Source organism: Octopus sinensis, linkage group LG21 (genome assembly GCF_006345805.1).
Source record: "Octopus sinensis linkage group LG21, ASM634580v1, whole genome shotgun sequence".
Classification (NCBI taxonomy): Eukaryota; Metazoa; Mollusca; class Cephalopoda; order Octopoda; family Octopodidae; genus Octopus; species Octopus sinensis.
In genome coordinates, this window is record NC_043017.1 from 20,125,754 (window position 1) to 20,141,056 (window position 15,303).

General features: G+C 37.0%; 1 long non-coding RNA gene across 1 annotated transcript in view; it reads left to right on the forward strand.

The window, feature by feature from the left end:
• Positions 1-264: 264 nt before the first annotated feature.
• The window catches only part of LOC118767354, a 22,102-nt gene continuing 7,063 nt past the window's right edge, over positions 265-15,303 (forward strand). The window contains exon 1 of the long non-coding RNA XR_005003275.1: positions 265-375. This is a non-coding gene — a long non-coding RNA (uncharacterized LOC118767354). The remainder of the gene's footprint in view (positions 376-15,303) is intronic.

Here is a 15,303-nt window from a genome sequence, read left to right on the forward strand (position 1 = left end):
ACATAAACACACCAGCATCGGTTGTCAAGCGATGGTGGGAGGGGACAAACACAGACACACACACACATACATATATATATATATATATATATACATATACATATATACGATGGGCTTCTTTCAGTTTCCGTCTACCAAATCCACTCACAAGGCTTTGGTCGGCCCGAGGCTATAGTAGAAGACACTTGCCCAAGGTGCCACGCAGTGGGACTGAACCCGGAACCATGTGGTTGGTAAAGAAGCTACTTACCACACAGCCACTCCTGCGAAGATTATTTTTATGTGGAGGGATAATTAATTATAATTCTATAATGAGTTTATTAATAATTTTATTATGTATTTGTAATATGGGAGCTCCTCCATTTATTAATTTGCGTGTACACATGGAGATAGTACACACACACACACAAGATGGGCTTCTTTCTGTTTCCATCTACCAAATTCTCTCACAAGGCCCTGAGGCTATAGCGGAAGACACTTGCCCAAGGTGCCAATCAGTGGGACTGAACCCAGAACCATGAGGTTGGGAAGCAATTCCATATTTCCAGGTTCAGTCTGTGGTTTGTTTTCGACCAACTGAAATCTCGTTTTCATTCACGTTATCGTGAGATTTCGACACGAGATTTGAATTCAAATGTCGGCTTCAAATTTTAGCACAAAGCCAGCAATTTCTGGGGCAGGGCTAAGTCAATTACCTCAACCCCAGTATTTCACTGGTACTTACTTCATCGACCCTGAAAGGACAAAAGGCAAAGTTGACCTCGGTAGGATTTGAACCCAGAACATAAAAATGGCTGAAATGTCACTAAACATTTTTCCTGGTGTATTAATGATTCTGCCAGCTCGTTGCCTTATTTGGATTTAAATATAAACGACATTTTAATACGAACAGTTTTGGTAAAGTGGAATGGAAATGGCTTTCAATTATTGGTAGTTTGGTGAAGAAATCGTTATTAAAACTGTATTAAATCAAAGATAATGATGGAGGTATAATAACTATTAGGATGATGTTAGTCATGGTGATAGTGATGATGATGATGATGATGATGATGATGATGATGGTGATGACGAAGATGGTAATATTGATGATTTTGATGATAATAGTCGAAGTGATGGTGATGATGATGATAATGATGATGATGATAATGATGACGATGATAATGATGATGGGGATTATGACAATGACGATGATGTTGATGATGGGTGAGGATTATGATGATGATGATGATGGAGATGACGAAGATGGCAATATTGATGATTTTGATGATAATGGTCGAAGTGATGATGATGATGATGATGAAAATGATGGGGATTATGACAATGACGATGATGATGATAAGGATAATGATAACAGTGATGATGATGATGATGATGATGATGGGTGGGGATTATGATGATGGTGATGATGGTGATGATGGCAACAATGCTTCTGTATGTTCTTTGTTACTGCCAATAGTAGTGATGGTGGTTTTGACAGTGATGGTCATAGAACTGGAAGATATGATGGTGGCGGTGGAGGGAGCATCAGAAGCAGTTAGGTGTGGTGATTTCTTTTTTTTTTTTTTGTTTTGATGCTTCTAGTAACATTGGCGCCAGTGATGGTGGCGGCGGTGGTGGCAGTAGTGGTGGTGGTGGTGGTGGTGGTGGTGGAAGTTCTAGGGATGATGGTAACAGCCAAGGCTGGGCGCTATGGATGGTGCTGCGATGATGTGGAGTGGGTGGTGTTGGGAATGGAGTTGGACGGGGGCGGGGGATGAGTAATTATATTCATGGAGACAGTGTCTTTGCAAACAAACAAATCCATTGGTAATCAACAACAACAACAACAACAACAATAATTCCTTTATCAATGCAACAACTGAGGAGTGGGATATCATATTAAAATAATGTATAATGATGATAATGGTGTTAGTAATTTGTTTATATATGCACCAAGGAAGATGAAACATCATAATAATAATAATAATAATAATAATAATAATAACAATAATAATAACAATAACGATAATAATGTGACCATGAGATAGAGAATAGGAAGCTAGACATAGCCTAAATTGAGAAAGAAAACAAACTATGTTGGATCATAGATATAGCATACCCAGTTGACAACAAGGCATGCGATAAGGAAGAAAGAAAAGTCGAGAGATATGACAGGTTAGCTTGGGAAGTTAAGCAGTTGCGGTTGATGAAAAAGGTAGCAGTAGTACCAATAATTGTTGGAGCCCTGGGAACAGTGAGCAAAAATCTCGAGAAGTATGTGGAACAAATAGGGGCTACAATAAGGGTGGAACACTTGCAGAAAACAGCACTGCTTGGAACCATTCAATACTCTGGAAGGTGCTCAAAAAATAAGAGATGTTACCTTAGTTCACTGGTAATGAACAGCTGACACTGTAGTACATCTCCAGTGTTAGAAGATGTGCAAAGGCAATATAATAATAATAATAATAATATAATAATAATAATAATAACAATAATAATAACAATAATAATAATGTGACCATGAGATAGAGAATAGGAAGCTAGACATAGCCTAAATTAAGAAAGAAAACAAACTATGTTGGATCATAGATATAGCATACCCAGTTGACAACAAGGAAGAAAGAAAAGTCGAGAGATATGACAGGTTAGCTTGGGAAGTTAAGCAGTTGCGGTTGATGAAAAAGGTAGCAGTAGTACCAATAATTGTTGGAGCCCTGGGAACAGTGAGGAAATATCTTGAGAAGTATGTGGAACAAATAGGGGCTGCAATAAGGGTGGAACACTTGCAGGAAACAGCATTGCTTGGAACCATTCAAATACTCTGGAAGGTGCTCAAAAAATAAGAGGTGTTACCTTAGTTCACTGGTAATGAACAGCTGACACTGTAGTACATCTCCAGTGTTAGAAGATGTGCAAAGGCAATATAATAATAATAATAATAATAATAATAATAGTTCTTTCTATTACAGGCACAAGGCCTGAAATTTGGGGGAGGGTGTAAGTCAATTACAGCAACCCCAGTATGCAACTGGTACTTAATTTATCAACCCTGAAAGGATTAAAAGCAAAGGTGACCTCAGCAGAATTTGAACTCAGAACGTGAAGACATGAAAATACTGCTAAGCATTTTGTCTGGCGTGCTAACGATTCTGCCATTTTGCTGCTCTATTATAATAATAATAAGAAGAAGAAGAAGAATAGGCACAAGGCCTGGAATTTCGGAGGAGGGGACTAGTTGATTGTATTGGCCCCAGTGTTTGACCAGTACTTAATTTATTGACCCCGAAAGGAGGAAAGGGAAAGTCAACCTTGGTGGAATTTGAACTCAGAATGTAAAGACAGAGGAAATGCCGCTTTGCATTTTGCCTGATATGCTAATGATTCTGCCAGCATGAATAATAACAATAATGATAATAATGAGTCTAATTAGGGACAGCTAGGATACTTTGGAAGGTTTCTAGTGCATCTAAGGAATTTTCTTTGTCCAACAGTTTAATCAGTTTACTCTCTCTTTTACTCGTTTCAGTCAGTTGACTGTGGCCATGCTGGAGCACCGCCTTTAATTGAGCAACTTGACCCCGGGACTTATTCTTTTGTAAGCCCAGTACTTATTCTATCGGTCTCTTTTGCCGAACTGCTAAGTAACGGGGACATAAACACACCAGCATTGGTTGTCAAGCAATGCTAGGCAGACAAACACAGACACACAAACACACACACGCATATATAGACAGTTTCCGTCTACCAAATCCACTCACAAGGCTTTGGTCGGCCCAAGGTGCCATGCAGTGGGACTGAACCCGGAACCATGTGGTTGGTAAACAAGCTACTTACCACACAGCCACTCCTGTGCTATAAGTTGTGCATAAATGAAATAATAATAATGTCTGATGATGATGATAATAATAGAGAGCTGGAGACCCCCTTCGGTCATGAATGACCATGGGATTGCATCAAGAAAGTTACCCTCCGAGGCACAAGTCCGGGCAAGGTTGTTTATGGAAGATCAGTAGTCGCCCATGTATACCAACCTCCCCTCTCCATGCCACCGATGTTATCCAAGGGAAAGGCAAAAGTTGATACAGCTTGGCACCAGTGACGTCGCAACTCATTTCTACAACTGAGTAAACTGGAACAACATGAAATAAAGTGTCTTGCTCAAGAACACAACATGCAGCCTGGTCCGGGATTCAAGCTCACAACCTCACGGTCGTAAGTTCGACGCTCTAACCACTGAGCCATGTGCCTTCACTGATAAAATAAATAAAATACTAAATAAAATAAAAATGATGAAAATATAATTTATTATGATTTATTTATCATAATTGTTATTTCAAAAACTGGAAATCAACAACCCACGTAAAACGCAACAACAAAAACAAAAAAAAAACAAGAATTAATAAAAAAAAAATTTCAACAACACATGTATATAAAAAAAACAATGACAATAAAAACCCCCACATCTTTATGGGAGATAAAAAAAAAAGACTAAAAACCTAAAAACAGAAAGGAAAAGGGAACAAAAATTAAACCATCCGTGCTAAATATCAATAAAAGTTATGGTAAGTCCTTGTGTCGGCCAGTCGGCCAGTCCAGTCGGCTCAACGGCACGAGAGAGAAGAAATATAAGCCTACATATTATTATTATATTATTATTATTATTATTATTATTAGTTGTGGTTGTTAGTCATCAGACAATCCTGTATGTACTAGTAATCTGACTGTGACACGTTTTTTGATGTCGGCTCTTTCAAGTTGTTTAATAGAATTGGTTCTGCAAAGGGGTGGGAGTTGTAATGGCATTGGTAGACGGCGTGTGTGGAGAGACTGGCTTTATTTCTTTTGGCGGTAGTAGTAGTGGCGACGGTGGTGTTTAAAGGGGCCGGCAGTGGGGGGTGGGTGGTATGCAGTGAGGGTTGAGTGCAGTCGACTGCTGGGTGGGGGGTTGCGGGGTTTTTACAAGGGTTTTGAAGAAGCGGAGACAGGGCGGAGGCTGCGGTGGGTGATATCGTTTGGATTAAGTGCACTTGACTGACAGGATCGATGGAAATCATTAGACTGATCCCAACAGGGGAAAGGATAATGATTTTTGGGGTTTATTTTATGAATAACAAATGAATGTGCAAGATATACACATATGTATGTAAATATACATATAATATCTCTCTCTCTCTCTCTCTCTCTCTCTCTATATATATATATATATATATGTATGTAAGTGTCCATAAATGTCTATGCATACATATGTGTGTGTGTGTCTATGCATATTTATATACATATATATATATATATATATATACATATATATCTATGTATATATATATATATATATATATATATATATATATATATACATAGATATATATGTATATGTATATATATATATATATATATATATATATATACATAGATATATATGTATATGTATATATATATATATATATGTATATAATATGCATAGACACCACACACATATGTATGCATAGACATTTATGGACACTTACATACATATCTATATACACACATATATTCAAATGAATACATATTCATACACCTACATACCGAAGCTCACAGTCCCACAAATACATGCATACCAACACACACACAAACACACATCCAAGTGCAATTTCAGAAAAATATCCCAGATAAAACCATAATACCATTTGGTGTGATATCAAAGCTTTGGAAAATATCAATATTTTGAATTTAGATGAATCACATAGAATTTGGTATTGTGTTTTGGAATCTTGGAGCTTCTATCAGTTGCTGTTTTCCACACTGCATCACTTGATAACGATTATTCACATAATAACCGTTTCCATATAATCAACATCGGTAAATTATCTATTGTGATTTTTTTTTAATTATTATTTTTTTAAGAACATTTAACTGGTTTTACCATATATTTATGTGTGTGTGTGTGTGTTTGTGTGAATACAAATATATAAATATATGTACGCACTCACAGACACACATATATACTTATGTGTGTATATATATACATATATATACATATATATATATATATATATATATATATATATTTATTTATACTTATATACATATATGTGTGTGTAAATACATATGCATATACACATGTAGGAGGGCATATATACATGTATGTGTATGTGAATGTGCATATGTATATATACACGATTGTGTATTCTTAAGTATGTATATATATTATATGTAGAATATACATCCTATATGTACATATATACATATATAACATATATATATATATATATATATATATATATATATATATATATATATTATATATACACACACACATATATATATATATATAATATATATACATACACATATATACATACATATATACATACATATATATATACATACATATATATATACTACATATATATATACATATATATATACATATATATATATGTATGTAAATATCTATATATATATATATATATGTATGTATATATATATATATATATATATATATATATATATAATATATATATATACATATATATACATACATACATATATGTATATATATATATATATAGTATATATATATATACATATATATATACATATATCTGTATTCATATATATATATATTATATATAATATATATATATATATATATCCATCTCGAGATATCAATGAATTAAGGTTGCACTTCTTGATTACATATGAGTCATATGCAATTCATTATTATGATAAATAAAAATTCGATATGAAAGTATGCATTGAAAAGTGTGAAAAACACACACCCCCAAACACCACCACCCCAACCACACACACACACACATAATCTCATATTCATTTATGAATGTCATTTATATGAAAAGTATATCCTTCATTGTATCAGATGAAGAGAAGAAAGGAAAGCATCTTCTTATTTTTGTTATTTACGTATTTTTTTAATTTTGTCTTTTAATCTATTATTATCATCTACCATAATCGCTCTGGTACCTTGCGGATGTTTATTTCCAAGATGTACTTAACTGGAACGGTGCTAAGATTTTTCTTTGGTGCTTTCGAACTGCTCGTTCGTTAGTGTCGTTACAAAAAAATATTAATTAATTATTTGTACTTGCTTCGTTTTGCTCTTCTTCCTCCATCTGTTATTGATCATTTATATCATACACACACACACACACACACATATATATATATGCATCATCATCTCATTGTCGTCGTTGTTTAACGTCCAGTTTCCATGCTGGCATGGGTTTGAAGATTTGACAGGATTCAATGGGTCAGAGGAGTGCACCAAGCTGTACTGTCTGCTTTGGCATGGTTTCTATGGCTGGGAACCCTTCCTAATGCCAACCACTTTACAGAATATACTGGGTGCTTGTGTATGCATGCGTATATACATTTATGTGTACACACACACACACACACACAGGATTGGCTTGCTCCTGTTCAATCCACAGTAGGACAAAGTCCTCAGCATGTTCCCCTCCGCACAACCACAGTCTGATGCGGAGGCCATGAATTTGAGCTTATTCTTTGTATGCCTAGTTCTTATTCTATTGGCCTCTTTTGCTGAACTGCTAAGTTACGGACACACACACACACATAAATGGTAAGCTTCTTTCAGTTTCCGTCTACCAAATCCACCCACAAGGCTTTGGTCAGCCCAAGGCTATAGTAGTAGACACTTGCCCAAGGTGCGATGCAGTGGGACTGAACCTAGAACCATGTGGTTGGGAAGCAAACTTCCTACCACACAGCCACACTATTTCATTTAATAATTTTTCTTCAAGTATGATTCTATTTTTCTGGAATAATGGTAAGGAGAATTTTGATTAGTTGATCAGGAGGAATTTTCAGGAAATTATTACTACAAGTCCACACACACACACACTACAAAATCTACTTCACATACAATAAAATATAATTTTATGTGTTGCAAAAAAAGATGTAAAAAAAAAAATTAATAATTTTAATCTTTCATGAGAATCAAACTAAAACCCTTCCGTTTCCTAAGAAAAGTAAAAATCGACAAAAGCTACTGGTTTCAAAATATTTAATTAGGGTAAATAAATCTCGACTAATCGAATTCGATAAAGTATCTTTAGAAGATGCAAACACCTGGGGAATAGATAATTCTTTAGTTAATCAAGTGAAGTGTAAAAGATAGTCTTCGGAAATTCCTTAACACACTGTTGTTATGTAGGTACCTAAGGGAAGAATACGAATTGGAATGATGGTGAAGAGGGAGAGAGAGGAAAAGGGGTTGGAGGAAGAGAAGAAAAATAAGATAAGGTGGAGGAGGAAAATATTGATGAAGCTGGTTTAGTGATGTTTTTTTTGTTTTTCTTAATAAAGAGTTAACCCTTTTATTTCCATATTTCTGTTGGAAATTAGGTTGGATTTAGGATAAAATTACTTTGTCATTATTAAAGTAGTGTTCAAGACGATGAGCTGGCAAAAAACTTAGCATGCCAAGCTAAAAGCTTCATGGCATTTCATCCATCTGTATGTTCTGAGTTCAAGGTCTGTTGAGGTCGACTTTGTCTATTATCCTTGTAGGGTCAATAAAGTTAGTCCCAGTTAAGTACTGGGGTTGATGTAATCAACTTCCTCTTTCCCTAAAAAGTCACTGGCCTTGTGCGAAAATTTGAAACCATAATTGAAGTGGTGTTTTGAATGTAAATTAAAATGATATTTTGATGGGATATTTTGCTGGAAGCTATGTATCAACTTAATTCTTACTTGACCACATAACCAATACCTGCACCTATACTGTAAAATAAAATAAAATAAAGCTGTGACGGTCACGGATGGAATGCCTTTGATCATGGGCTTCTTGAATCAAAGTTGTTCTGGGACCAAACAAATTAAATATGTACCTTTACTCTTTCTTTCCTTCTTTAAAAAGATGAATAATGTAAAGAGAGAAAACGAAAGAGAGAGAGATAGATAGATAGATAGATAAAAAGAGGGAGAGAGAGTAAGAGAGAAAAGGAGAGGGAGAGACAAAGAGATTTGCTATATCCATGTCTGCCTTTTATTCTTCTTCTTTCTGCTAAGGTATAATAACATTAATAGAATTAAAATAGGGGTCAATATTGTTATTAGGGATAAAATTACTTTAAGATATTCAAAGTATATGTTTAGGGTCCAGAACGATGTGTTAGGGTCAGAGAGTTTGGAAATTGTTTTATATTATTTCATTTATATTTTGTTTTCTTTTTATGTGTGATTATACCCTAATAGATGTGGAATCGTTATGGCAACCGGAGAGTCTGCTGTTCTGGTCAAGTTCATTCTTTTTCCATTTTTACCATTTTCTTTTCTTTTTGTTGTGCATGTTTTATTTATTTATTCTAATTTTTTTTGCTTATTTATTATATATTTGTTTTGGAAAATGTGTGTCAGACCGGATCGGATGGAATCGGGAATGCAATTATTTCCCCGAAGAACGTTCATTGTTCATCGTGTACATAGGTTCTTAGAGAACAATCATGCATGTATGTTTGTACGTATCTATGTGTATACGCATGCATATATGAACACGCATTCACATAGGAACATACTACCATACACACTCATTTGTGAAGACCAACCCATACACACACACATATACATGTGCACATCAACATACATGCATACACACAGACACACACACAAGCACACACACACACACATGTGCTCATCAACACACATGCATACACACAGACACACACACACACATATACATGTGCACATCAACACACATGCATACACAGACATACACACAGACACACACACAAGCACACACACACACAGAGGAAGCTATTTATGGAGACACATACATATGAAGAGAATATGGAGACATGCACACAAGCGCACACAAACATGAAAACATTCACATCACGCATGCATATGCAAATATGCATATACACACACAAACACACACACACACACACAGGCTTATAGATATGCGCATACAAAGTCACCCAGATGCACGTAACACGAAGAACATGAATCAAGATTTGCCAAAGTTTCTAGAAAATTACACAGTACGAAAAGAAGGACGGAGAAACGGCAGCGGAGAAGCGGCAGCGGAGAAGCGGCAGCGGAGAAGCGGGGGGAGAGGTGTGGGGTGCGGGCGGAGGAAATTGGTACAATTTGGCAGTTGGAATTGTGTAACAATATATATCCAGGTTAGTAATGGTAAACGGTAAACGAAGAAGACAAAGAGTAAAAGCGGCGGCGGTGGTGGTGGTGGTGGTGGTGGCAGTGATGGAATTAGAAATGGTTTTTTCTTCATGGTGAAGAAACTAGAGGAGGGTAGTCATGGCAGGAGGGGGGTTGGTTGTGTTGGTAGGAATATTTATGGTGGGGGTGGTGCAGAAGGTGGTGATGGTGCAAAAGGTGGTGGTGGTGCAGAAGGTAGTGGTGGTGGTGCAGAAGGTGGTGGTGGTAGGGCTGCCAAACATGTCTGTAACAAAAGAAGTGGTGGTGGTTATTTGGTGATGTCTGTGTCAACAGTAGTGGTTAGAGCGCAGGTGGTGATGGTCTTTTGTGTCTGTGATAGTATTGGCAGTAGTGGTGTTGGTCACAGGGATTGGTGGCTGTTGAGGTGATGGTTGTGGTGGTGGTGGTGGAGTTGGCAGTGGTTGTGGTGATGGTGATGTTAATGCAGAGTTAATCACAGTGGTGGTGGTGGTGGTTGCTGTGGAAACGGTGATGCTTGTGGTGTTGCCAAAATTTCCATGGAACGCATAGATGCATTGCGCAGTTGGGGGAATGAAAAACAACCCAGATGAAGATTAGCAAAGTAGTACATGTTGTAGTATGAGGAGGAGGAGGAAGAGGAGGTGGAGGAGAAGGAGGAGCAAAAGTGTGGTGGTGCTGGTGGTGGGGGTGATAATTGCTGTGTTGGTGGAGCGACTAACTTTCTGACATAGATATAAATTTAGTAATTACAACAACAACAACAGCAACAACAACAATACTGTTAACCATTCCTCGCCTCCCACAGACCATCCAACCTTTATCCTTGGCCACATGAACGAAACTAAATGAAACACAAAACGCTACGGAAAAGAAAAAGCAAAAAAATAAAAAAAAGAAAGAAGAAAGAAAGAAAGAAAGAAAGAGAGAAAGAAAGAAAGAAAGAGAGAAAGGAAAGAAGGAAGAAAAACATTCCTTAGACATGTAAGTAATTCTTGCTTTTAAACCTTCTGAAGAACAGCTTTATTTGATACCATTATTGGGAAGCAGGTAAAATTATATCATGGAATCATGAAATAAATGGTAGGAATTTCAAAGAAGCATTAACTTGGCATTTCTTTACCAGGTCTCTTTACATCCCCCTTCCATTGTTACTGGTCTTCCAAGACCTGTTGTTATCATTATTATTGTTATTATTATTATTATTATCATTATTATTAAGATGGCAAGCTGGTAGAATTGTTAGCATGCAAGGCAAAATGCTAAGTGGTATTTTGCCTGTTGCTACATTCTGAGTTCAAATTCAGCCAAGGTTGACTTTGCCTTTCATCCTTTCAGGGTTGATAAAATTAAGTACCAGTTACAAACCGGGGTCGAGGTAATCGACTCATCCCCTTCCCCAAATTGCTGCCCTTGTGGCAAAATTTAAAACCATTATTATTATTATTATTATTAGGTGATGAGATGGCAGAATTGTTAGAGTGTCAGAAAAAAAAATTCTTTGTAGTACGTCTTCTGGCTCTTTATGTTTTGGTTTCAAATCCTGCTGAGGTCAGCTTTGCCCTTCATCCTTTAGGAGTTGATAAAACAAAGTAACAGTCAGTGACCTGGGCTGATGGCATTAACGAAGATCTTCCCCTTAAAACTGTTAGTCCTGTGCCACCATTTGAAACCCTTTTTATTTTTATGATAGCCAAGGCCCACTTTGCCTGTCATTCCTCTGGGGGTTGATAAAATAAGCAAGCGTCACAGTCATGTGAGCAGTGGCCTTCATTTCCAATTTGCCATGGAAACATGACTGGCTAAGGGGAAATATTTAATTACCTCCCTTGGGAACAGGTGAAGGTTGGTGACAGAAAGGGCATTTAGCTGTAGAAAATCTGCTTCAGCAAATTCTGTCTGACCCATGCAGGCATGGAAAAGTAGATGTTAAAATACGAAAAAGGTAAAGTCACCTCTTTGAGTCATGTCGACTCATAAAAGCCAGTTTCCCTGTTCCCATGGCGTATATACCCTCCCCCACCCACATGGATGGGATGTGAGTCCATCGTAGGGTTACTCACTGTTGCCTGCTGAGGGGACTGGAGTAATGTGAAATGAAGGGTTTTGCTTAAGAACACAATGTATCTTCTGGTCCAGGAATTGAAACCTCAATCTTATGATCACGAGTCCAGCACTCTAACCATTGAGCCACGCACCTCCACAGATGTTAAAACGATAGTAATGGTATCTATTTATCTCCCCCTCTCTCTCTCTCTCTCTTTGTACACACACATACACACACATGCACACACACACATGCACACACACACATGCACACACACGCACACATACACATGCTTACACACAAATATTATTATTAATCAATACTAGTAATTGTCCTCTGGCAGCAGAGACCAAACATTGTTCCAGTAAGGAAGAATTATGTTCATTTAATTGATTGCCGCCGCCGGCACTGGCATCGGCACTACTGCTGCTACTGCTGCTGCTGCCAATGGCAAACTAATACAACAAGAGATTCTTGTCGACCAACAAAAAAATTCTGGAAACAAAATTTGTTACATCATTTATTATTGTCTAGACTTGTTACTGAGAGTAGGATTGAGTCTGTCAAACGTTCAATTTGAAATATGAAGACTTGTCAAAAAGATAAGGCGCCACCAACAAAAGAATCTCCTTTCTTTTATTCTTCTCCCCTCTCACCTCTGCGGAAGTACACTCAAAAACAGAATTATGGATTAATTCCTGCTCTATAAGATTTTTCACATTAATTTCAATTTCCTACGCTGAAATTATTTCTTTTAAATTAGGAATAATTTCGAGTTTTCTTCAAATAATGGTAAACTCATTGATTTTTTTTCTTCTTTTCCCTTCTACTTGTTTCAGTCATTAAACTGCGGTCATGTTGGAGCAATGCACTGAAGAATTTTTAGTCGAATTGATTGATGCTAGTGCTTTTTTTGTTTCTTAAAAACAAAACTTGGTCTCTTTTGCAGGACTGCTAAGTTACAGGTATGTAAACAAACCAGTAATGGTTGTCAGGTGGTAGTGCGAGAAAACATGGGTACAAAAGACACACACACATAGATACACACACACACACACACACACACACATATATATATACTCTTTTACTCTCTCTTTTACTTGTTTCAGTCATTTGACTGCGGCCATACTGGAGCACTGCCTTTAGTCGAGCAAATCGACCCCAGGACTTATTCTTTGTAAGCCCAGTACTTATTCTATCGGTCTCTTTTGCCGAACCGCTAAGTGACAGCGACGTAAACACACCAGCATCGGTGTCAAGCAATGCTAGGGGGACAAACACAGACACACAAACATACACACACACACACATACATATATACGACGGGCTTCTTTCAGTTTCCGTCTATCAAATCCACTCACAAGGCTTTGGTTGGCCCGAGGCTATAGCAGAAGACACTTGCTCAAGATGCCACGCAGTGGGACTGAACCCAGAACCATGTGGTTGGTAAGCAAGCTACTTACCACACAGCCTTCTTTCAGTTTCTGTTTACCAAAGCCATTCACTAGGCTTTGGTTGGCTTGAAACTACAGCAGAAGACACTTTCCAAGGTTCCACAGAGTGGGACTGAACCAGGAACCATAGGCTTGGAAAGCAAGCTTCTTAACACACAGCCATGCCTGCACCTCAACACACTTTGTCATCTTTTTCTTTTCCTATCTGCTATTTGCTCTCTTGTGAAGGCACCTGGCTTCATGGTTAGAGTTTTTGGCTCATGACATTAACATACAACTGGCACCACCAATAACACCACTACTACAACCAACACCATTGCTGCCACCGCCACCATTACTACTACCATTAGTAAACTAGACCTTGTCCAGTTAACATTTAGTTAGCTGTTCTAATGCTGTATTTTTCCCTAAATAAACAAATTTTCTAAAGTAACCCCACCACACACTTTCCCCTTACCCTTGATATATATTCATTCATTTTTTTCTAGAATTGCGTTAATATTTTTTTTGCTTTCTAGTAATTTCGTAATTTCTTTCTTCTTTTCCCTCTTTGTTATTTTTGTTTTTTTTTCTTATATATTTCATCATTATGTTATCTTTTGTATTCTGGGTTTTCTGGGATTTTTTTGATTTGCTTTTTGGTTTCCACCCCCACTTGTCAACAAACTTTGGTTTTATCCGAAAGATATGAAAAATATTTTACATCTTGACTTGCAGTGTTTTTACAATCACAACCAACAAAAAAAAGAAGACAACAAAAGAAAGAAAGCAAAGAAAAACCACAAAAATAAAAAAAAATATATTAAAAAAATTCCCTAAAACAAATAAAATCACATTCATTGCTATTTGCTTACTTTACCTGAAAGTAATATTCCAGTAATGTTATTATTGAGTGAGAGAGAAGCACATTCCATCAAAGTGACACTGGGGTATGAATACATGAAGCCTAGTATACCCATCACCACTCATATATACACTCATATACACTAACATACACAACAGATATAAGTGCAACTCTCTGGCTTGCCAGCTCCTGTCAATCTGTCCAACCCATGCCAGCATGGAAAACAGATAATCATGATTATCATCATCATATATACACACATGATATACATGCAAGCATAAACATATGCACTGCCCCAGCATGGCCGCGGCCTTCGGGCTAAAACATTTTTAAGGATTTAAGGATTTATACATATATACACACATTTGCACACACACACATATACGCATATGCACATACACATATATATATATATACATGCACACATACAAATACACATATTTCACATACACATATACACATTTGCGCACACACACACACACACACACACACATATACGCATATGCACATACACATATATATTTACATGCACACATACAAATACACACATACAAATACACATATTTTCACATACACATATACACAGATGCACACACACACACATGCACACACACTCTGACATACATATATACACACATATACACACACGCTAACACACACATATACGCACACACGCTCTCACACACACACACACACACACACACTAATATATACACTAGAGTTGAATCAGTTGAGTCTGGTTAGCAGCCCTCCCTACCCACCCCTACCACCGCACCGTCTCTTGTGAAACTGGTCTGGTGCCAAGTGCACGAGAACTT